Source organism: Lithobates pipiens, unplaced genomic scaffold (assembly GCF_037356315.1).
Source record: "Lithobates pipiens isolate NorthernLeopardFrog02 unplaced genomic scaffold, aLitPip1_a1.2 Scaffold_107, whole genome shotgun sequence".
In the NCBI taxonomy this organism is placed as follows: domain Eukaryota; kingdom Metazoa; phylum Chordata; class Amphibia; order Anura; family Ranidae; genus Lithobates; species Lithobates pipiens.
Window position 1 is genome coordinate 252,840 of NW_027507693.1, and position 25,458 is coordinate 278,297.

The following is a 25,458-nucleotide window of genomic DNA, read 5'->3' on the forward strand; positions in this document are numbered from 1 at the left end:
CGGTGAGGGTGGAAAGGATGCAACCTTTCCTAAATAGGTACCCGAATAGGGAGGCGGCGAGAGTGTTGGGGGAGGGTTTTTCTGGGGGTTTCAAAATTCCGTGTTCCATGGCTGGGGTGCCGCCGATGGCTCGGAACTTGCGTTCCGCACTGTTGCATCCGGGGGTAGTTTCCGAAAAATTGGCCAAGGAGGTTGCGCTGGGGAGGATGAGTGGCCCTTTCTCGGATCGACCGTTGGCGGATCTGGTGGTGTCCCCGTTGGGGGTGGTGCCTAAGAAGGAACCCAACAAGTTTCGGCTTATTCACCACCTTTCGTTCCCAAGAGGCGGCTCCGTGAATGACGCAATTGACCCGGAGGCTTGCACGGTGTCTTATACTTCTTTTGATGCGGCGGTGGGTTGGGTGCGTCATTTTGGGAGGGGGGCGCTCATGGCCAAATCGGACATTGAGTCAGCCTTTCGGTTGCTGCCGGTGCATCCGGACTGTTTCCGTTTGCTGGGGTGCTGTTGGCAGGATCGTTTTTACGTGGATAGATGCTTGCCCATGGGCTGCTCCATTTCCTGCGCCCTGTTTGAGCTTTTTAGCTCTTTCCTGGAATGGGTAGTGCGCGATTTATCCGGCTGGGGTTCAGTTATCCATTATTTGGATGACTTCCTGGTGGTGGGTCCTCCGGCTTCCAATGTGTGTGCGATCCTTTTGGCCACGTTGCAGCACGTTGCGGAGAAGTTCGGGGTCCCTCTAGCACCGGACAAGACGGAAGGGCCGGTGACTGTGTTGAGTTTTTTGGGCATCGAGCTGGATACGTTCGCCATGGAGTGCCGGCTACCGAGAGCCAAGGTGGAGGGACTCCGACTGGAGATTAGAGAGCTGCTGGGGGTGCGGAAAGTGCAGCTCCGGAGGCTGCAGTCGGTTTTGGGCAAGCTCAATTTTGCTTGCCGCATCATCCCCATGGGGAGGGTTTTTTGCCGACGGCTGTCGGCGGCCACGGCGGGAGTCTCAGTTCCGACTCATTTCGTGCGGTTGACGGGGGAACATAGGGAAGATTTACGGGTCTGGCACACGTTTTTGGAGGACTACAATGGACGTTCCGTGTGGATGGATGGGCCGGTGAGTAATTTCGACCTGGAGCTGGTGACGGATGCGGCGGGGTCGACGGGCTATGGGGCGTATTTTCAGGGTCAGTGGAGTGCTGCGGCCTGGCCACAGACTTGGGTTGAGGACGGGTTGACTAAGAACCTGGTGCTGCTGGAACTGTTTCCGGTGGTAGTGGCATTGGAATTGTGGGGTGCGTCCTGCCGGTTGAATTGCGACAATATGGGAGTCGTGCAGGTGGTTAACCGGATGTCGGGTTCTTCTCCTCCGGTGATTAGGTTGCTGCGCCATCTGGTGCTGCGGTGCCTGCAGATGAACATATTTTTGTATGCCGTACACGTTCCTGGGGTGGACAATAACCTGGCCGATGCCTTGTCTCGCTTTCAGTGGCAGAGGTTTCGGGACTTGGCGCCAGGAGCGGCGGAAGAGGGGGTCCCCTGCCCGGAGCGGCTTTGGACCATTGCTTCGGGATCGCCGCAGGATGGATCCGGAGGTCGGTGAGCGAGTCGACTTGGTCAGCATATAGTCGAGTTTGGGGTGAGTGGCTGGAATTTTTACGGCTGGCGGATGCCGAGCTGGGGGACATGGGGGCGGACAGTGGTTTGTTGGTTTTGTACTTTGTGGTCAGGCAGATGGAAGGGTTGGGGTCGGTTTCTGGGATTGAACGGAAGCTGGCGGCTCTGGCTTTCTGGTTTAAGTTGCGGGGCGAAATGAATGCGACAAAAGGTTTTTGGGTGCGTCAGGCGCTGAAGGGGTACCGGAAGGGTAATCAGAAGAAGGACGGGAGGCGGCCGGTGACTTTTGCGATTTTGGGTGTGATTACCCGGCAGTTGGGGGGTCTGTGTACGTCAGGTTATGAAGCGCACCTGTTTCGTACGGCTTTTTCCTTGGCCTTTTTCGGGGCCTTCCGGGTGGGTGAGTTAGTCAGCCCGGCAAAGACCATTGGGGGGGTTTGTTGGGACAGGATGTTACAGTGGGGGATGGTTACATGTGTTTAAAACTGCGCCGGTCTAAAACGGATCAGACGGGTAAGGGGGTGGACGTTTGGTTATATGCATTGCCGGGTTCGGAGATCTGTCCGGTGAAGGCGGTGACGGAGTTCGTGAAACTGCGACCACAGGGGGAGGGCCCGCTGCTGGTGCATCGGGATGGGAGTTTCCTGTCCAAATTTCAATTTATTACAGTGTTTCGAAAATGTTTGAAGGCGGGGGGGTTTGACGGGGCGCAGTTTGCTTCGCACTCCTTCCGCATCGGGGCAGCCACGGAGGCTGCCAGATGCGGGTTGGAAGAGGCTGCGGTAAAACGGATAGGGCGATGGGAGTCCAGACGTTTTAGGTCCTATGTGCGGCCGCACTTGGTGTAGGCTGTTTCTTCTGGGTCGGGGGGTGCTTCGGGCTGGTGTGATCGGGTGTTGATTTTGTCTGTGTCTTTTCAGATGGAGGTTTACCACGCCTCGTCTGGATTCTCGGACACTCATATGTTTTTTGGGGGGCCCGGCGCGCAGATGTCAGACCGGAAGGAAGACAGCTGGGGATCCCACGTAGAGAGGCTTGCATCAGGTGGTTGGGTATCCCGGGGATGAAGTGGGGTAGGGTCATTCCTGAAGTTCATCGGTACGCCAGACTTGATAGGCCCCCGGATGTCCTGGTACTCCATGTTGGGGGGAATGATTTGGGTCTTAGGTCTACTCGGGATATCATTGCGGATGTAAAATGCGATTTTTTGACGCTTCGGAGGGATTTCCCTGATATGGTCATAGTCTGGTCGGACATTGTAGCACGTACGGCATGGCGGATGGCACGGTCTGCAGTCAGACTCAATAAAGCCAGAATTAAAGTTAACAAGGTTTTGGGGAGGTTTGTAAAGCGGAATGGGGGTTTAGTGGCGCGCCACATGGAGTTGGAGGTTAACGTTGGTATGTACCTTCGTGGGGATGGGGTCCATTTGACCGCAGTGGGCATTGACCTATGGGCGTTGGGATTGCAAGATGGGATTGAACGGGCCCTGCGGGTGTGGAGGTGCCCTTAAGGATAAGGGGGGTCATCCTTGCGGGCTGTGGCGGTGTCTTTTGGTCTTTGATGGGGCAAAAAGGAAACAGATGATGGAAATGTGGGGGGGAGCTCATAGGGATATGGGCCCTCCCCTTTTTGGTGTATCCCAGCGGAAGGGTAGGCTGGATACGGGATTTGGTGGCATTGCGGGAAGGTGGTTGTCTCCAGGCTTATAAACGGCCGGAGGCCTAGTATGGTAAAAGGTGGTCCCGCAGTGTAATGGTAAAAAAGGTTATGTTTAAAAGGTGGAGCGTGGTACCGTCAAAGACCAACTGACTGGGAGTTCGTTAAAATTGCCGTTACCAAAAAAGTTGTTATATATATATATATATTTAATAAAGTTATTTAAGTTATTGGTTTGAAGAGTGTTAATAAAAGGCTGCTATGGCCAGTTATACTCCAAACTCCTGTGTGGCATGTTTATTGGGTTAAGGGGTAAAATGTATAGAATAACGGTATTAGGATTATATAAAAGTAAAAGAAGGGTAATTACCAGGGGTAGAAAGTATGGAGAGGTATGTCTCTAATGCATTGGTCAAGAGAGGTACGGAACTAAGCCAGAGGCTGGGTGGAGGGCCGGACATGACAAAGGCTGAGGGGAAGAGCGGAAGGGGTTAATGTGAGGAGGGGAGGTAAGGAGGTGGCGTATAGAGAGGAAGAATGGAAGGGGGGCGGAGCATTATATAAAGGAAGGGGAGGAGCGGAAAAGGCAGCGTGTCTCAGAAGAAAAAAGAGTTGCCCACCCACCCGTCCCATAATTTATAAAAAAAAAAAAAAAAAGTGATGAGGTGTCATTGGTGTTGTGGTTGTTCTGTTGTCTGTGTTTTTGTTTTCTTGCAGGTTCGGTGCTGAAGGTCGTCATAGCAGCTGTAGCGGCGGTGTCTTTTGGTCTTTGATGGGGCAAAAAGGAAACAGATGATGGAAATGTGGGGAGGAGCTCATAGGGATATGGGCCCTCCCCTTTTTGGTGTATCCCAGCGGAAGGGTAGGCTGGATACGGGATTTGGTGGCATTGCGGGAAGGTGGTTGTCTCCAGGCTTATAAACGGCCGGAGGCCTAGTATGGTAAAAGGTGGTCCCGCAGTGTAATGGTAAAAAAGGTTATGTTTAAAAGGTGGAGCGTGGTACCGTCAAAGAACCAACTGACTGGGAGTTCGTTAAAATTGCCGTTACCAAAAAAGTTGTTATATATATATATATTTAATAAAGTTATTTAAGTTATTGGTTTGAAGAGTGTTAATAAAAGGCTGCTATGGCCAGTTATACTCCAAACTCCTGTGTGGCATGTTTATTGGGTTAAGGGGTAAAATGTATAGAATAACGGTATTAGGATTATATAAAAGTAAAAGAAGGGTAATTACCAGGGGTAGAAAGTATGGAGAGGTATGTCCCTAATGCATTGGTCATGGATATCAAAAAGCATATTTATCTAATAAATTTTCCATGTATTCTAATGGCTCTAGTTCACACCAATGCAGTCAGTTTGTCAGTTTCTGCATGGTAAACTGACTGGAACTGACTGCACTGGTATGAACAAGAGCCATTGGAATACATGGAAAACAATGTGTATGCATATAATGCATAAAAAAAGTCCACGGAACTGCATGCAGTCAGACTTTGGGGTGATTTTACAGACATTTATGTGGGTTCATACAAATAAATCCCTTCAAATCACCCTTGAAGTCGCCAAAAGTAGTACAGGAATTACTTTTGGTAATCAGTGCATTGCCACAAAGTCGGCGTTGCACCAATTTGGACGGTGCCATTGCCGGCAATAGTCAAATCGACTCAATGTGAATGTGGGCTATTTTTTTTTTTTAAACAAAGTTGCATGGCCCTTTCTCATTTCCAGCAGCAATGCACATGGTGATGGTGGCTCACATTTTTAAAACCATCATACCTATTTAATGAAGTTTTGTTTAAGGCTGATAGTACCTTATTAATGTTAGGTGCCTCACACATGGCATGTCCATTTTGACAGACTGCTAGCTCAGCGAGGATCACTCTGTTTATGCGTTGCATTTAAAAATGGAAAGGTAGAAAAAGTAAAAAGCCCCACCTACTCAATGGGCAGGGGCATTTTGAAAGCGCTAAATACAGTGCTTCCAAGCCGCTCAAAAATGCTGCTTGGAGGAATTTATCTAACATCCCGCAAGTTTCACAGTGTGAAAGCACACAATGCACAGAATGGGAGGCAGTTTCCAGGCACTTTTTAGAGGCTATTTCTAGTGCTAAAATGTCTGAAAACTGCCTCAGTGTGAAAGGGGTCTTGAGGAGATTGTATAGTGTATGACCACCCTAAATGTGCATAACAAGACAGAAAAACTAGATCTATGCAATGCGTTTTTGTTATGCTTGAAGTTAAGATGTCAAATAGGATACAAGTCCCTGGCATATTCCCTAATCTGTAGTGTCTTAATACAGTAAACATAAGGAACACAGCAAATCAATTTCCCTCATGCTTCATTCACAAATAGAACATAATCGCCAACTTACAGTAAACTGAAAGATACACTTGGGTATCTGCACTTCAAAATAAGCCCCTCTATCACCTGGACTGTTATTGACAAGAGACACTAAAATCTTTTGCATTTTCAGCTGGCCATACAAGAGACAATCTGATTGTACAGAGGTTGTGCTTTAGAGTTAGCCTGGCTGTACATGGAATCAAAAAATTCTGCTTGTTTAGCAGGAATGGCTGAATTTTGATCCATGTATAGGCTGGCTGGTTGTACAGAAGTTGATCTATTGGATGACTTGTGTACAACCAGACAATTTTCCCCAATGATCAGTGTGGCTATAGCTGACAACACTAGTAATTTGAAAACAGCCCACTGTCATACTGCAATGCCACAGTGGGAAAGATTACCCCATCCAAAGATAAATGTGTGAATGGGGGGGGTTCCGCTTTTCCCTCCTTCAACCTGCATGTTAAAGTAAAAAAAACAAAAAAAAAAAAACACCATGTGTATGGCTTGAATAAAACTATGAGAAAGAACACAAATGGACAGTCACTTGCACCGTATAGTTTCTGGTAGTTCTAAAGAAGGTTATAAAATCACATTGTACAGTGTATGGCAAGCTTAAATGTGCTTACAATACAGAAAAACTACAGAATGCAAGATGTTTGCATTAAAGATCACATACTACACAATATAGAGTATACAGCAGTATGCTCTGCCCTTGCATTCTAAGTATATAACATTGAAAAATAAAAAAGGAATAAGAAACCCTGCAAACCAACTTTCCAGATAAATCCCTCATTCACCAATAGACAGTATCACGCAAGTTTACAAAAGCGGCAAAATGCACTTCAAAAATAAGCCCACATGTCACCTCTCTAGTGACTGACAAACTTCATAACATGAAAGTGGTGTACATACCTGAATGTGACTTGATATTCACTTCTTCCAACGCACTGGATGATCTGGTCACAGACACAGAATCAGGTCAATCCACTGTAGATAAAATCCAAAATGGAAAGTAAGAAACAGCACAGAGTCACCTGGGTTTAAAAGTCCAAAACCTGTCCTGATAGGAGGATACAACATTGTAACAAGTAAAGGCCAGTGCTCCAAATTTAAAAAAAAATTGCTGTGCAGATCACATGTGATGCAAATGCAACCAGTTTGTTTGGCTGAATAGCCTTACAAATGGTATGGCTGAATTTGCATTGCATTCTGAGCAAACTCATGCAAGACTCTTTCTTAATCTGAACCAGAAATGGATCCCATGGGTATTCACGCCCATGCGATCTGATTCCTGTCTGAATTCACAGTTTGCACTGTGATCCAATCCGGGAGTCAACTTTGTATCGACACATGCAGTGGTTCGCCGAGGGCCTTTTCTCCCCTTCTTTCCTCCCCTCCCCTCGCCCCCTCCCCCTCTGCCGTTCGCCTCCCCTCTCCTGGGCCCCCCTTCCTCGTCCCCCTCTCGCCCCCCCACTTCCCTATCCTGGTGGCCCCTCCTCCTCCCCCTTCCTACCCCTCTCTCCCCTTTCTCCCCCCTTTTTCTTTCCCTCCCGCTCCCGCCTCCTTTCCCCCCCGCCCCCCTTTACTGAGCCTCCCCTTCCCCTGCTGACCCCTTGTTGGGCCATCTGGATTTGCACGGCAAGCGCCGGATTACTGTTCTGCTACAGATTCTACATTTTTTTTCCGCGGTTTTGTGTCCACGCCCAGTATTGGGCCTTGACTCATGACTGCGGATGGGTATAGTTTTTGTTAAGGTTGATGTTATACTTTGGATATGATTGTCATATATGATTATTTTCTATAATGTCTTCCCCTCGCCTCTTTCTTCTCCGTTTGTGTATGCTTCGCACCCAATACTCTATGTCTCTATAAAAGCTTTTTTCTCATTTTCTCCTTTTTGAACGCGCTGGGTTGGGAGGGAGGCCCAGGGGCTCGCCACCGGTCCCCTGTCTGCCCTCACCCCACATAGGCCACGGTGTACTGCCGGTAACCCGGAATTGTACACTATTGAAGGCTACGCCTTCCTCTTAGTTTGTTCCTAGCCATCTCCGGAAGTGCCGGAGTGGTGGGGGAAAACCATTTTTTTTTCTTTCTTTTTCTTTTCCTCTCTCTGTCTCCCTTCTTCTCTCTCCTACCTTCCCTTCTCCCCTGTATTTATCCTCGTATTGCTCCTGGGGATTTTTTTCTCTGTCCCCTTCCTCCCCTCTTTTGAGACATGGTGGTGGCCTCCGTCAAAGTGATCTCCTTGAATGCTAAGGGTTTAAATACCCCGGAGAAGAGGCGTATGCTCCTAAGTGACCTAAAGACTTCACATGCGGACATAGCCTTTATTCAGGAGACCCACTTTAGAAATGACAAGCTCCCCCTGCTTCAGAACAGATATTATTCCAAGGTATACCACTCCACTAACCCTCTGTCTAAGTCCGAGGGAGTGTCCATTTTGGTATCTAGTAAACTGCCTTGGCAATGCCAAAAGGTTATAAGTGACCCGGCAGGACCAGGGCTGGACTTACCATTGGGCTTGACTGGGCTCAAGCCCATGGGCCCCACCTAATAGGCCCCCCCCCCGCCGAGATACATAGCGGAGTGTACTTGGCTCGGCTCCGCTCACAGTCACACCCAGTCCCACCCTATGATGGACATAACACAGGGACTGGGTGTGACTGTGAGCCAAGCTGAGTACACACGGCTACTCTCGGCTCCGCTTGAGACTGCGAGAAGACCCGAGAGCGGTTGAGAGTACCCGAGTGCCGCCGAGATACACAGGACTCTGTATCTCGGCAGGGCCATTTTTAAACTTCAAGACTGCAATGTCAAGGCTGCAAATGACACTAGGGGCAAGGCTGCAAATGACAAGGCTACACTGAAAAGGCTGCATATGACACTGACAAGGCTGCAATGACACTGGACAAGACTGTAGATGGATGGGCAAGGCTGCAGATGGACACTGATAAGGCTGCATTGATGGGAATTTAAATGTAATTTTTTTCCTTAAATTTACCTCCTAAACTTGGGGTGCGTGTTATATGCCAGCGCATGTTATACGCCGATAAATAAGGTAATGTATAGAAGGTAGGGCCCGGAAGTAACTCAAGCCCAGGGGCCCCCACCACCCTAAGTCCTGCCTTGGGCAGGACGATTTCTTTTCTTGGTGGGACAGATTGGGGAAACACAAATTACACTTGCCACGCTCTATGCCCCTAACGACCACCAGGACATCTTTCTTAGACACACTCTTTCAAAGTTGATGGAGGTCAAAATAGGCCAGTTACTTCTGGGAGGTGATTTTAATGTGCCTTTGTTCCTGGCTTCAGATACGTCCTCCGGGCTTTCCTCCGTACCACTAACCTGCAGGAAACGTGTAACGCAGACCTTGCATGACACCCAATTAATAGACGTTTGGCGACTCCACCACCCTGGAGAGAGGGATTATACCTTCTACTCCTCTCCCCATAAAATCTATTCAAGGATAGATTTATTCCTGATTCCACACGATCAGTTACACTTAGTCAGCTCTACTGCCTTAGGTCAGATTACATGGTCGGATCAATCAGTGCCTCTGGAATTGAATAATATATATATCTGGAAAGGAGAGTCCATGATGTCACGGTGAGAATTTGAGAGTTTGGGAAGTGCCACCTCATCTAAAAATGCATTAATAGAGTTCGGGTCGGTCGGGTGGAATTGGAGTATAAATTCGAGTAAAAGGTATGGAAGGCCTCTAGTATTTTATGGGGATTCTGAGTAAGGGTACCCGCTCGGGATTTTATCTTGGGTAAAGAGAAGGCCCTAATTTTAGGGGAGAGTCTCGCTGGCAGCTGCGGACCAATTTTACCGGCCTGTAGATAGAACCTGCCGCTTAGCCAGCTTAAGTGTTTGTTCGCATTGGACGTAAGGGCTAAATTGAGGGCCACACGGGCCGAATCCAGCTTAGCTAAGGTTTCCGGGGTAGGGTTGATTTTGTGGGCTGTACTACAGGACTTAAATTCGCTTTCAAGTTTTTCCACATCTATTTTCCTTTCCAGTTTTAGTTTAGATGCTAATTGAATTATTTTCCCCCTCAGTACCGCACCCCATAAATTGCTTGGGGAAATGTCCCCAGTATCATTGAGACTAAGGAATTCCCAAATATCTCTTTCCAGCAAGGTGCAATGAACTGGATTGGAAAGAAGGGACTTACTAAGGCGCCACTGAGGGGGGCCAGGAGGGGAGAGGGAACTAGTTATGCGCAGAGTCACAAGAGAGTGGTCCGACCATGGAACTTCGTGGATATCAGCATGAGTTGCAGTGTGGATCTCCGAGTTAGGGATAAAGATATGGTCAATCCTGGCGTACATTTTGTGCGGCGCAGAGTAGTGAGTGTAGTCTTTGGCCGTAGGGTTTAGTTCTCTCCAAGAGTCAATCAGACCTCTGTCATGGAGGAGACGAGCAATTTGTAGACTCTGTTTAGGAGGTCTTTTTAGTTTGGCTTTGTCTAGAGTGGTTTTGTCAAGCATGTGGTCAAACGGAATGTTGGAATCACCTCCCAAAACAATTCTGCCTTCCAAGTATGGGGCAAGGGTGGAGAGCATGGAGGCAAAGAAGCGTGTTTGGCCCTGGTTGGGAGCGTAATAAGAGATAATTGAGTACATAACTCCCGCAATGTGACCTTTAACTAGTATGTATCTACCTTCGGTGTCTTTTATTGTGTGAGAGTGTAGGAACGGAATCCGTTTCGCCAGTAAGATGGCCACCCCCCTTTTTTTGGAGTCGGCATTAGCTAGGTAAAATGTTGGAAAGCTGCTGTGAAGAAAGGAAGGTGTATAGCTGGCAGGGAAATGGGTCTCTTGGAGGAGCACAATATCAAGGCTTCTGGTGTGGTAGCTCTGAAATGAGAGTATGAGGTATAGAATCAGCCATGGAAGTCAGAGGTGGGTAGCGAGCATGAGTGAGTGGGGCTTACCCTAGTCCTTGGAGCGTTGGACACGGATTGTGGGGGACCATCCTCCCGGGAGTCTCCTGAGAGATAAATGAGCGACGGTCTCTGCGAAGGTTCCTGGAGGGAGAGGGAAGGGGAGGGAAGGCGCCTGAGAGAAGGCAAAGATAGAAAGAGAAGAGGAGAAAGGATAGATGGATCGAGGAAGGAGAAAAAGAACATATTTAGTATAGCATATATGCAAAACATGACTATCAGCTATTCTCTTAAGAAAACTAGAAGGACTGGCGAACCAAGTCCTAGTCTGGGGCCCTCTGGTAAGGAGGGCTCGGAAAAATTACAACCGCTAAGGGTTGTTTTCCTGGTGTCACCCGGGGGAGGTACTTTCCTCCAAGTCACAACAGGTGGGGTGGCATGATGGACCGCTCCCGCCGCGGTCCCCAAGAATTATAAAATAAAAAACATAGTACGGGGACAAGTGATACAACATATATCTCTGAGGACAACTTATAGAAGAAAAAAAAAACTAGTGTCAAGATCTAGAATAGTGCAAAAAAAAAAAAGGGAGGAAAAAAAATGGGGGGATAAACACATTGTGCAGTGGGGTGATGGAAGTCCATGAGGGGGGTCCCCTCCCTTGCCAGGGTGGGGGTAAATAAAGGCACGGACGGGTATCCCAGTTAGCCATAAGGGGGCTAATGGGACTCGATCAAATAGTGCAGAGGAATCCACAAGGGTCCAACCTAAAAGTCAGAGTCCAGGGGGGATTTTCCACTCACTCATTTAAGTGGGTCCCCCCTGCAGTCCCGTGAGAGGAAAAAACAATGGATCCGGGTTAGGATCCTGAGGAAAAAAAAAAAGTCATCTAGTGGGGCGTGAGTCCCGTTGCCTCTTTGGAAGCTGTTTGTTCCATAGTGGGGTGAGGGGGCTCCCTGGAGGAGGTCTCTTGGAGGAGCTTGTCTTAGTCGGTTGAAGCAAAGGAGCTAATTCCTGGGAGATAAGGCCGAGTTGCAGAAGCAGGCGCTCGCCATCTTGGAAACAGGAAAAGCCATACTGTTTATCTCTTAATTGAAACTGGAGGCGAAAGGGGTATTTGATGGAGTTCTGATTCAGGATTTCAAGCAGGGGTTTAAGGGCTCTATGCTTTTGAATGGTGGTGGGGGAAATGTCCGCAAAAATTTGGATTTTGTGACCCTGGAAGGAAAGGTCATCCAGATTACGGGTTTTTCTCATCACTTCTTCTTTTACGCTGTAAAAATGAGATTTAACAATAATGTCCCTCGGGAGGCCATCTTGGCGGGGGAGCTGTAATGCTCTGTGGGCTCTATCGAGCTCTAGCCTATGGCCCTGGATATCTGGGATGAGTTCCTTGATAAAGAGTTTGACAGTGCTGGGTACATCTGCGACAGATTCGGGTAACCCCCGTATGCGAAAATTGTATCGTCTGCTTCTGTTCTCAAGGTTGTCAATTTTAGCCCGGGCGACTTCTAATTGATACTGGAGTGTTTGGATGCAGGTCGAGTTCTGGACGGTGTGGGCCACTGTATTGTCCACTACATGTTCTATTGCATCCAGACGGGCCCCTAAGTCTTGTAAATCTGCCTTGATGGTGGATGTAATTTGCTTAGCATTTTGGGCAAGCCCTGCAGCAAGCATGTCAGAGAAGCTCTGCATTAGTAGGTTTACATCATGGGGCTGGGCCGGCAGCATGGGTGATGAGTGCATGGTGCTTGGGATGCCTGCAAGGCCTGCCAGGCCTATGGGAGTATGCAGGGAGGGAGTCTGGAGATTGCCCCCTATTGTTCTGTCTAGCAGGGATTCTGTGGAGGCTCATTCACTTACATTGATTTAATCATGTTGCGCGACTTGAGGCAACTTGGGATGACTTCAAGTCGGATCCAAAGTTGCTCCTGTGTGAATGGACTGTTAGCCCTTGTACACACGATCGGAGATTCCGACTGAATGTGTGCGATCAGAGCGTTTTGTCGGATATTCCGACTGTGTGTTGTCTGCATCGGACTGTTTCCGTCGGACCAAATTTTCCAACTTGCCAGAAATATTTTCCGACAAAATGCTCCGATCGGACATACTCCGATCATGTGTAGAGAATTCCGATCGGACAAAGTGCCACACATGCTCAGATCAAATTCCTACATCAAAGCTATTGGCTACTATCCTGAACGTAGTCCCGTCGTAACGAAATAACGTCATCACGTTCTGAACGATCGGATTTCGTTGTCGGAATCTCCGACCGTGTGTACAAGTTGCCCTCTCATCCCTTTAAAGCCAAACACATGTGAATTTCACGGGTTCTGTGGCTGATTCAGGTGGTAATTGAACTCACTTGGTGCCTTATCTGCATTAAATTGGTTTCATATGTGTTTAGGTTTAAAGGGATGAGGTGGCAACTCTAGGTCCAGTGAGGCCAAATTTTTACCTGAATTCTGCCCTGAAATGGAGCCAAAGACGCACAGGACCCCTGTGCAAGCCGCTCCACAGCCACCGGAGATACGTGAACAGGCTCCATAGTAGAGTTGCCACCTCATCCCTTTAAACCTGTACACATATGAATTACATAGGTTCTGAGGCTAATTTCATGCAGATAAGGCACCAAGTGAGTTTAATTATCACCTTAATCAGCCACAGAAACTGTGCAATTAATATGTGCTCGGTTTTAAAGGGATGAGGTGGCAACCCTATTCCATAGAGAGCCGATATGCAAATTGGCAGTGGGGAAACCCGTTTCCAGTTCACACTAGTGTGAACCCAGTTCTATAGCTGTAAAGGGTGGGCCAACTCAATATTGAACCTTACAGACTAAGACTGGGATGCCATTAAAGTTCATGTGCGTGTAAAGGCAGGTGTCCCAATACTTTTGACAATATAGTATTTATATTATAAGACCTAGAAACAAATCTGGCAGAACATTGTGCTGGGTTATAGGGTTAACCTTAGCAACAGCAACACCAGTAATGAATCAGATACTCACTCACTGATTCAGGGATGTGTTGGAGAAGGTGGATCCTCACATTCAGTTTGTCTAAGGGTACAATGGCTACCTGACATCAAGAAGGTAAGACAATGTTAGATTTGTATCACAAACTGTATTTCCATGTACTATGGCTCACGCCTTTCAATAAAGTCTGCTTACCCTCCATCCAGCCACCACCATGGAACCAAACCAAGCTTTGTATATTATATCAAGTTATACCATTGCAGCATATATTAAAAGTTCAAAGCTTTGGCTTGCAACCTTGTCCCTGTATCACCCTCTCCACTAGGGATGAGCTCAGGCGCGTTCGCATGGTCCACCTGCAGAGCCCGCCAGGAAGTCGGCGCAGCGCTGTGCTAATCACAGCCAGTGAGACATTGCCTGATCTCTGCAGCCACGCACCGGGGCAATGTCTCACTGCCTGTGATTAGTGCAGCACTGCGCCGACTTCTTGGCAGGCTCTGCACGTGGACCATGCGAACATGCCTGAGCTCATCTTTACTCTCCACATTGCGTACTCATTTGCAATTTATGGCCACAAAGTGGCATTCAGAGCTTCCGATCCCATTCAGATTTCAATAACTATCTCTGAAACAGTTGATTTTCCTCTACTGATTACTCATCAACGAAAACCTAAATGAACAGCTTCAGCTCTGGAAGATTTTATCCCTTTCCTGACCAGAGCAATAAAATCTGCGATTTTTATTGTGACTGTGACATTACGGCGGACACAATTTTGACACTACTTTGGGACCACTGCCATTTATACAGTGATCAGTGCTATAAAATGCACTGATTACTGTGTAAATGAGACTGGCAGGGAAGGGGTTAATCACTAGGGGGCAATGAATGGGTTAAGTGTGTCCTTGGGAGTGATTCTAAATGTGGGGGGGGGGGGCTACTACTCACATGACAGCAATCACTGCTCCTGATGGCAGAGAAATGCCTTGTTTACATAGGCACTTCCCCATTCTGCCACTCCGTGACACGATCGCCGAGAGACCAGCGGACATCGCGTTTGCCAGTTCCACGGGCACGGTCATGCTGTGCGCGCTAGCCCAGCCCGTACAGTTAAAGGGGATGTGCAGGTACACCCAATTGTGCCGACGTATATCGGCTAGTAGTTGATGATGAAATTTCTACATTGCTACAGTCTAATGTACAATACTACGGTGCTACTTGTAAATTTACTTTGGAGGAGAGTTTTGCCAAATGCTGTGTGTAACTAAATTATCTTCAGGCCTCCTTGACCCCTGTGTATTGGGATGTGTTATATATACACGTTAACCTCCCTGGCGGTACGATTATTTCGGATTTTAGGTGCTAAAAGCGGTACCATTATTTTGCATGAAAATTTGGCGTTTTATATTGTAGTCCTGTAATTCTTAGGAATAACTCTCTTAAATCTGTCCAAACCAGAGTCTAGCAGACATCCCGGGTATGATAAAGTTTGAAAAATGAAATCATAAATTATAATATAATAAATAACTATAAATAATTGTACCAAATAATAATATAACAATAATAAAAATTATTCAATAATGTAATCAAATCAAAAACACTGAAATTTGCTCAGTTGCAGAATTGTCACTGTCATTACTTTTCAGTATTTGATAACGGATCTCCCCACAAATCGCTATCCCTCAATTCTGCGAGTGATTACAATTTATTATCGCTGTTTTCTAGCTGGTCTAAAACCATTTTTGATGTAAAATTACAGTTTGGTTGCTATGGACAATCTCCAGTTTCCAGGCATAAAGAACAGTTTTTATTATATAAAACTGCATGCAGAGCAGTGGACAGACCACTAGGGACAAAGGGGATGTGAAATATTTACATACAGCAATGTAATCTGTAAGATTACATTATACTGTATGTATACTGTCTGTTTCACTTTTTGAATTTGGCGTCGATCTCCGTCCCCGTGCGTCGCAACGCTCGCAGGGCAAGGAGATCGGCTCCGTGATAGATCGAGCGAGACGGTAAATAAACCTCCTCCTGGATCCAGCGATGCAGTCCCGAGTCTGGCTCGGGGTTACCGCTCTTGGTATAAAAATTCCACCCCGAGCCAGACTCGGGAATACCGTCAGGGGGGTTAATGTATGTGATGTTTACCCCCCTTCATGACCAGGCCATTTTTTTGCGATATGGCACTGCGTTACTTTGACCCTTTTATCCCGAAGCCTATTTCTGAAATTTGTTGCTTACATGTTAAAATCTGTTTTTTTTTTATGCTAGAAAATTACGTGGTACCCCCAAACATTAATATATAATTTTTTAGTAGAGACCCTAGGGAATAAATTGGTGATCGTTGAAATTGTTTTGTTTTTGTCTCATGATGTTTGCGCAGTGCTCTTTCAAACACATTTTGTGGGGGGGGGAAAAAATACACTTTTATGAAAAAAAAACCCATAAAGTTAGCCCAATTTTTTTCTATAATGTGAAAGATGATGTTACGCCAAGTAAATAGATACCTAACATGTCATGCTTGTGAACATTTCTGGAATGGCGACAAACTAAGGTACCTAATAAATCTCCATAGGCAATGCTTTTAAAAATAATGTAAAGGTTACCAGGTTAGAGTTACAGAGGAGATCTAGTGCTAGTATTATTGCTCTTACTCTGACGATTGTGGCAATACCTCACGTGTGATTTGAACACCATTTATATATGCGGCGTGACTTAGGTATGCGTTTTCTTTGCTGCGCAAGCATGCGAAGATGGGAGGGGGTGCTTTAAAAAAAATATCTTATTTATTTTCTGTTTTCTTTTTTGCATTGTCCCTTTAAAAAAAAAAAAATAATTCTGATCACTTTTATTGCTGTCACAAGGAATGTAAATATCCCTTGTGACAGTAATAGGCATGTGACCGGTACTCTTTATGGAGGGATCAGGGGTCTAAAATACCCTCCTTTTGCACTTACAAGTATTCAGAAAGCCAAAATCAGCGATTCTGAATACTGTTATTTTTTTATAAATCGGTGCCGTTGGGATTTCACACCGGAGACCCGATCCAAACCAAATCTGGCTTTGTTCAGGTCTCAGCCTAGGCGGCGGACGTGCGGTCTGGTGGCTCAGGTCTACCAGTGGGACAGGAAGAGCGGCGGGAGGGGGGGTTGGACGTCCCCTCTCGAACGGCTTTTAGCCGCCTTTGGTTGTTATCACTAAAAAGCCAAACCCCGATTCTAAAAAAAAAGGAACCCCTTCATGCCACGAACACAAATTTGCATATAGTAAGAGCGACGTCATGCCCAAATATTGTCCTTTTCCTTTTTTTCCCACAAATAAAACTTTCTCGTGGTGGTATTTAATCACCTCTGCGTTTTTTTGTTTTTTTTTATTCATTTTTTTTTTTGCAATATAAACAAAAAAAGACTGACAATTTTTGGGGGAAAAAAATCAAATTTTCTGCTTTAAAACATATCCAATAAAAAAAAATGGAAAAAAATTAAAATTTCTTCAGTAATTTAGGCCAATATGTATTCTGCTACATATTTTTGGTAAAAAAATAAATAAGTAAATGGTGGATAATTCGGACACTAAGTGCCACTTTTGACACTTTGTTTGGGGACCAGTGGAATTAACCGCTTCCAGTCTACCTATGTAAACAAGGCAGATTGCCATTCTGTGAGGGTAAGATAACGTTCTTGTATTTCTGATCTCTTTCTTTCCCCAGTCACAGCAACCCCCCCAGTTGCAAAGCACCCCTTAGGGAACAAGTTTAACCCTTTTATCGCCCCTGATGTTAACCCCTTCTCCTCCACTGTCACTAGTACAGTGACAGTGCATATTTTTAGCACTGATCACTGGACTGGTGTCACTGGTCTCCAAAAAATGTCAATAGTGTCTGATCTGTCTGCCACAATGTTGCAGTCCTGCTAAAAATCACAGATCGCCACCATTACTAGTTCAAAAAAATCAATAAAAATTCCATAAAAATATTCCTTAGTTTGTAGAAGCTATAATTTTTGCTCAAACCAATCAATATACGTTTTATTGTGATTTTTTTTTTTACCAAAAATATGTAGAAGACGACATATTGGCCTAAACTGATGAAGAAATTAGATTTCTTACATTTTTTTGGATATGTTTTATAGCAGAAAGTAAAAAAAAAATATTGTTTTTTTTTTTCAAAATTGTCGGTCTTTTTTTGTTTATAGCGCAAAAAATAAAAACGCAGAGGTGATTAAATACCACCAAAAGAAAGCGAAAGTGAACCTGGCGGGGCTGAAGTGGTCATTGGTGATCAGTGCTAAAAATATGCACTTTAACTGTACTAATGACACTGGCTGGGAAGGGGTTAACATCAAGGGGCGATCAAAGGGTTAAATGTGTTCCTAGGGCAGTAATGGCGAACCTTGGCATTCCAGATGTTTTGGAAGTACATTTCCCCATGATGCTCAACTACACTGTAGAGTGCATGAGCATCATGGGAAATGTAGTTCCAAAACATCTGGGGTGCCAAGGTTTGCCATCACTGGTCTGGGGAGTGCTTACTGTGTGGGGGAGGTGCTTGTACTGTGGGAAGGCAGAAATCCATGTTCCTGTTTTGAGAAACACAGGATCACTGTCTCCGCTCCTCACAGAACGGTGCTCTGCCTGCTTTACATAGGTAGATCACCTTTCTGTCTTTCTTGGGAACAATCGGATCTCATCTGCTGCACCCACTGATTGCCTCCCTCTGTGTCCAATTACAGCGGAAATGGGGTTGTTGAGGGCACCTACAGGTATGTGATTCTGTGCAGAGGAGCCACTTTGCCGCTGTATATATCGTACACAGTCATGTTGGAACAGTAAAGCGCCATCCCCAAACTGTTCCTTCAAAGTTGGGGGTATGAAATTGTCCAAAATGTCTTGGTATGCTGACACCTTAAGAGTTCCCTTCACTGGAACTAAGGGGGCAAGCCCAACCCCTGAAAAACGACCCCAAACCATGATCCCCCCCCTCCACCAAATGATTTGGACCAGTGCACAAAGCAGGGTCCATAACCACTTCAATACCAGGCACTTTCATCCCCTTCCTGCCCAGGCCATTTTTCAGCTTTCAGTGCTGTCACTGTAGCCATGTGAAATTGTTATCATTTTCTTCACACAAATAGAGCTTTCTTTTGGTGGCATTTAATCACTCCTGTTTTTTTTTTTCCTAAAAGAAATTTTTAAAAAGGCAAAAAAATTTGAAAAAAAAAAATGTTTTTTTTAGTTTCTGTCAGTAAACTTTGTAAATAAGTAATTATTCTCCTTCACTGATGGGTGCTGATGAGGCTGCACTGATGAGGAGGCACAAATATGCCACACTTATGGACACTGATAGGTGGCATTGATATGTAGCACTGATGAGTACTGATGGGTGGCACTGGTGGGCACTGATTGTTGGCACTGATGGGCAGCAGTGATGGGCATTTATGGGCAGCACTGATAGACAGCACTGACTGGCATCATTATTGGCACTGGTGGGCATTAATGGGCGGCATTGATGGGCAGCAGTGATGAGCATTGATGGGCAGCACTGATAGCACTGATAGCCAGCACTGACTGGCATCACTATTGGCCACTGATTGCTGGCACTGGTGGGCACTCAATTGTAATTGGGCACAGATTATCAGTGACCTGATTACATACCTAGCAAGATCGCCTACGGCCATATCACCCTGAATGCGCTCGATCTCGTCTGATCTCGGTTGCTAAGCAGGGTCGGGCCTGGTTAGTACATGGATGGTATGCCGCCTGGGAATACCAGGTGGCGTAGGCTTTTTTTTTCTTCAAATATATATATTATTCAATTCCAGAGGGGGTCAAAGCTCCCCAGCACACATAAGAAAACATACATACAGGGCCATGGTTACAAAAAAAAAGCAAACCAGGTCATGAGACAAGAAATAATTAGTCTCTCGATGTACATGCAACTGAAAAGAGGAAGGAAAATATTTAACCATAGCCTTTGTCAAATACAGAGGGGTCAGTAAAGGGAAGGGGCGAGGAAGAGCAGAAAAAGTAGAGAGGAAGCGTAGAGAAGAATAATAAGGTAGGGGTAGACATGGACATGACGGTGACCCCAGCCAACCTCCCGTGCCAGATAACAAAGAAAGGATCAGGATGCCAGTAGGCTTTGACCCTCTACCGAAAATATGAACATGCACCAGCTATCCCAGGTCTTCTTGAAAGTTTCTTGTTTATGTTGTGCCATGAGTAGGGATGAGCTTCGTGTTCGAGTCGAACGTATGTTCGACTCGAACATTGGCTGTTCGTCCGTTCGGCGAAATCCGAACTCTTGGTCCGTTCGCGTCAAAATTCGTGTGGCGCGCACGGCCCACAATGCACTGCGATGGCGCAGTGCATTGCTGGCTCGTGATTGGCCAAGCATGCACTGTGACCCCGGCATGCTTGGCCAATCGGCTTGGCCAGCAGCGAGGAGAGCCATGATTGGCCACAGGCATCCTGCCTGTGGCCAATCATAGCTCAGGCTGTGTAGTGCACGCCCCACACTATATAAGGCCGCCTTTGAGGCGGCCTCGTGTAGTGTGTTGGCGTCTGAAGCAGTGGGTGTTCTGTGTACCTTCAACACAGTTACACACCAATCGTTTTTGGCTGATTTCCTATCTTGCTCTTGTGTAGTGGTTATTGTCTGTGCCCTGACCGCAGTATACACCACTATATTCACCTCACCTATATAGCTAGTGATCTATCTTTAATAATAGAGCTTGCAGTCAGTAGTGTTAGGAGATAGTGCGTGCTGTCTGCGTGCTCTGTACCCAGTACATACCGCTATAATCCACCTACATAGCTGTTCTCTATTTGAGCCCAATTGCCATCTGCAGGAGTTATTGGAAGTTGTGTGTGCTTCCAGCACAGCACAGTATACATCTGTATATACCCGTTTATCTCTGCTGTTCTATAAAAAAGGCATCTGCAGGAGTTAGTGGGTGTTGTGTGCCTCCAGCACAATATAAACTACCCAACTACTGTTTTACCCAACTCCCTTCAGGCCATTACCATGTCTGGAAGGCCAGCAAGGAGAGGCAGACAGGCGCGAGCCGATAAAAGAGGGCAAGCAGGCTCTGTGTCTAGAGACAACAGTGCTGGTCGTGGACGCGGTGCATTGTCATCAGCACGTGGCCATGGGACATGCTTGTCCTTCTTTTCTGCAGCTGGACATGTTGAACCGCAACATGCCAACGACTTGGTAGAGTGGATGACCAAGCCCTCTTCATCCTCCTTATCCTCTCTCACCCAGTCTCAGGGTAGTAGCAAAGCAGCTGCCAACGCATCGTCTTCCCTCCTCTCAATGTCATCATCAGTGACTCCTTCCCTAGACCCACCACGTCCTCCTGAGGAGTCTCCTGAACTCTTTGAGCACAGTGTTGGGTGGGCTCTGATGATGACACTCAGCTAGAGGAAGGCAGTAGCGTGAGCGCAGAGAGAGGGGATGCTCAAGAAGGACAGCAATCTGGCAGTCATGTTCCACAAGCTGCAGCATACTGCCAGGTTTGCTACAGCGATGAAGAGGGAGGGGATGATGAGGGCACTGACTCCACGTGGGTGCCTGGAAGGAGGGAGGAGGAGGAGGAGGAGGAGGAGGCACATGTCCAACGAGGCAGGATGCCCTCCGGGGGCCAGCTTAGGGGCAGCACACCGACTGAATCACACCGCAGAGCTCCGCCTGCGCAGAGCGCTTCCTCTGCGCGTTATTCTAAAAGTTCTTTGGTGTGGGCCTTTTTTGAGACGAGTGCATCAGATCGCACCGCTGCTATTTGCAACATATGTCTCAAGCGTATCTCACGTGGCCAAAACATCAGCCGCTTGGGCACCACATGCTTGACCAGACATATGTTGACCTGCCATGGAGCTTGTTGGCAAGCGTACCTCAAAGACCCACACCAAAGAACAAAGCGGACCTCTCCTTGCTCCTCATCAGCTGGCATCTCCAACCCCACTAGACCTTCAGTCCTCTCTGAAACCTGCTCTGAGAGGAATGAAGGTGTAGAATTAGGTGTGTCACAGCCAAGTGCTTCCGGGAACTCTGCTAGTGGTACATCCACATCCGATTATAGCAGGCAAATGTCCCTGCCCCAGCTGCTGGACCGGCGGAAGAAGTTTACTCCCAGCCATCCACATGCCCAGCGGTTGAATGCTAGCTTGGCTAAATTGCTAGCACTTCAACTGCTGCCTTTTCAGTTGGTAGACTCGGCCCCCTTCCGTGAGTTTGTACAATGTGCGGTTCCTCAGTGGCAGGTCCCCAAACGCCACTTTTTCTCACGGAAGGCGATTCCGGCTCTCTACCGGCATGTGGAAGGCAATGTCCTTGCCTCGCTGGACAGGGCGGTCAGCGGTAAGGTGCATATTACCACTGACTCATGGTCCAGCAGGCATGGACAGGGACGTTACCTGTCTTTCACGGCCCATTGGGTCACTCTTCTGGCTGCTGGGAAGGATGCAGGACAAGGTGCAGTAGTGTTGGAGGTTGTTCCGCCACCACGCCTCCAAAATGCTACTATTGGTTGCGACACACCTCTCTCCTCCACCCCCTCCTCTTCTTCTTCCTCCATGGCCTCTTCCAGTGCTCTGTCCTCAGAACCAGCGGTGCTCCGTAGGCGTTCCAGGGGCTACGCAAGTACGCAGGCAAAACAATGCCATGCCGTGCTTGCGCTGGTTTGTTTGGGGGACAGGAGCCACACTGGGGCGGATGTTTTGTCAGCTCTGCAGGGGCAGGCCGAGAGGTGGTTGACGCCACGCCAGCTTAAGCCAGGAATGGTGGTTTGCGACAATGGCACCAACCTCCTCTCCGCCCTCCGACAGGGACAACTGACCCATGTGCCCTGTGTAGCTCACGTCCTTAACCTGGTGGTGCAGCGGTTCTTGGGCAGGTACCCCGGCTTACATGATGTCCTGAAGCAGGCCAGGAAAGTCTGTGTGCATTTCCGCCGATCATTTAATGCCTGTGCTCGGCTGGCTGAGCTCCAAAAGGAGTTGAACCTGCCCAAGAACCGCCTTATATGTGACATACCCACCAGATGGAACTCAACATTGGCCATGCTGCAGCGGCTGCACACGCAGCAGAGGGCCATCAATGAGTACCTGTGCGACTACGGCACCAGGACAGGGTCAGGGGAGCTTGGTTTTTTTCTCACCACGCCAGTGGGGCATGATCAGGGATGCATGCACTGTCCTGTCACCATTTGAGGAGGCCACAAGGATGGTGAGCAGTGACAGTGCATGCATCAGTGACACTATACCTCTTGTCCACCTCTTGGAGCATACGCTGCGTGGAATAATGGACAGGGCACTTGAGGCAGAACAGAGGCAGGAAGAGGAGGACTTCCTTACCTCTCAAGGCCCCCTTTATCCAGACAGTGTTCCTGCTGTGCCACCCATCACACAGGAAGAGGGTGAGGAGGAGGAGGAGGAGGAAGAGGAGGAGGAGGAGGATGATTGTGTCAGCATGGAGGTGGAGGCTGGCACTCAGCATCAGCATCAGCATCAGCAGCAGCAGTCTTATAGGGATGATTTACAGTACCAAGAAACACGTGGACTTGTACGTGGCTGGGAGGAGGTAGCTGCGGATCATGTTGTCCTTAGTGACCCAGAGGACTCCGGACCGAATGCCTCAGCTAACCTACGCTGCATGGCCTCCCTGATCCTGCAAAGCCTGCGGAAGGATCCTCGTATTCTTCGGATCAAGGAGAGGGACCATTACTGGCTGGCCACTCTCCTTGATCCACGGTACAAGGGTAAGGTTGCCGACCTTATCTTGCCATCGCAGAGGGAGCAGAGGATGAGACATCTCCGGGAGGCCTTGCAGAAAGCTCTGTGCAATGCGTTCCCAGAGACTGGGAGGTCACAAACTCCTGGTCCTGGACAACGTGTTGCTGAGGCATCAGTCAGAAGGAGCGGTGGAGAAGGTGGCCGTCTGACTGATGCTTTCAGACAATTTTTTAGTCCGCAGCCCCAAGGTATGATTGGTTCCAGCACCCATCGCCAGCGTCTAATTTACATGGTGCAGGAATACCTAGGGGCAAGGTCAGACTTGGACACCTTTCCCACTGAAAATCCTCTGGCTTACTGGGTCTTGAGGATGGATCACTGGCCAGAGCTTGCACAGTATGCAATTGAGCTACTGGCCTGTCCTGCATCCAGCGTTCTTTCGGAACGCACCTTCAGTGCTGCTGGTGGCTTTGTTACCGATCACAGGGTGCGCCTGTCCACCGAATCAGTTGAACGACTGACCTTCATCAAGATGAATCAGTCTTGGATCACCCACAGCTACCAAGCACCTGAAGCTGATGTAACCGAATAATTTTTTTGGAAATACCACATCCCTTCAAGACTGCCTATGCTGATGCTGAGTGACTGTCCTGTTATGTTGATTGTCTATCCTCTTCCTCCTCCGCTGATATGTTGGAAGAACATTTTTGGTTCTGGGTGATGCCAGCAGCCCAATTTTTCTGCCCCTGTTTAACAGGGGCGTTTAATTACAATTTTTGATGCAATGCTTTGCAGCAGGGCTAATTCCTGCAATAAAACTAGAGTATATGGCAGAGGTTGGAGTGTGGTGGCACCAGCACCAGTGCCTAAGGCCCAATTTTTCTGCCCCTGTTTAACAGGGGCGTTTAAGTACAATTTCCCAAGGCGTCTTTCAGGACAGCACCTGAGAGATAGCGACTCCTCCCTCCTCGTTAGGAAACACCTTCTTCCTCCAGACTTTAAAGGGAGGCGCCTCCCTACCACACCTCAGTTATTGTGTTTCCTCCGGCCCGGAGGGAACATCTTCTGGGAGGGAGTCAGTTTCTCTCAGGTGTTCCTGAGGGACTAGGCTTCTTTCCCTTTTTTTTTTCCTCCTTTAGAGACCCGCTGTCCTCCTGACCTACCCAGGCCTCGGCAGCGGTAGCAAGCGGGCTCCTCTTCCCCTCTTGTGCTCGGAGAGAGCCGAAGACTCGGTGGCCCGCACGTTCGTAGGCGCGGCGGCGCGCGTGTGCCGCCGCCATATTTTTTCCGGCGGTCGCGCCGGAAGTGACAGAGCGGGTCATCGGGTCGGCTGAAATGTCGTTTCCGGCGTGGACGCAGGGGGGAGGAGGGAGGACAGGTGCTGGTGCCTTTTTTCCGCTTCTGGTCCGGTGCAGCTGCATTATTGGAGTCCGGAGGCGGCGTGTAGCCACAAGTGGATTTCTGCACACCTGTAATGGAAGATTCAGCGTCTGCAGCGGTGGGGACAGGCACAGGCACCAGCAAAGTCCAGGTAAGAGGCAGCGGTTAAAGTCTGCCTTCTTTTATTTCCTGGTGTTTGGTCTCGCTCTCTTTTTTCTTTCCCCCCTGGTGGCAAGGGGCCTGTCTGGGCACTAGAAGCTGACTGGTTTCTTCTCAGTGCACCTGTGTGGTGATCCCTATCAAGGCTGAGACTGGGTCTCACTAAGGGTTCCCTGGTTTTTTTCCCTTTTTTGTCTTTTTTCTTCATAGGCTAAGAGCTCTGACCCAAAGAAAAGATGTCCTTCTTGCAGGGCCAAGCTGGGAGAAAATTGGAAGAAAACCCTATGCAGTCCCTGCATTACTTCTTTAGTTAAGGAGGAATCGGCCTCTGTATGTGAGGATCTGGTGGCCTCTGTAAAGAAGGAGCTATACGCCACGATTCAGAATTTTCGTGACTCACTAGCAAACCCGGCTGCTAGTCAGCCTTCCACTTCAGAGTCTTCCCAGGGGTCTCTCTCAATCCCGGTGTTGGAATCTCTGCCTGAAGACCCTTCAGATAGGGAAAAGCAGTCCACTGCTCTTTCCGTTAAAGATTCGGAAGAGGAGTTGGAGGATTCTGAGGTAGCCCCCTCTAAATTCAAACTGTCCCTTGAAGAGGTCGATGGGCTCCTTAAAGCCATTCATGCTACGCTTGGTTTAAGTGAGGAGAAAAAGGAATTATCACTCCATGACCGCATGTATGCTGGGTTGGATGTGCCTAA

General features: G+C 47.8%; 1 pseudogene; it reads left to right on the plus strand.

Moving 5' to 3' along the window:
* Positions 1-19,149: 19,149 nt before the first annotated feature.
* LOC143959021 (5S ribosomal RNA) lies at positions 19,150-19,268 on the plus strand (annotated as a pseudogene).
* The last annotated feature ends 6,190 nt before the right edge of the window (positions 19,269-25,458 follow it).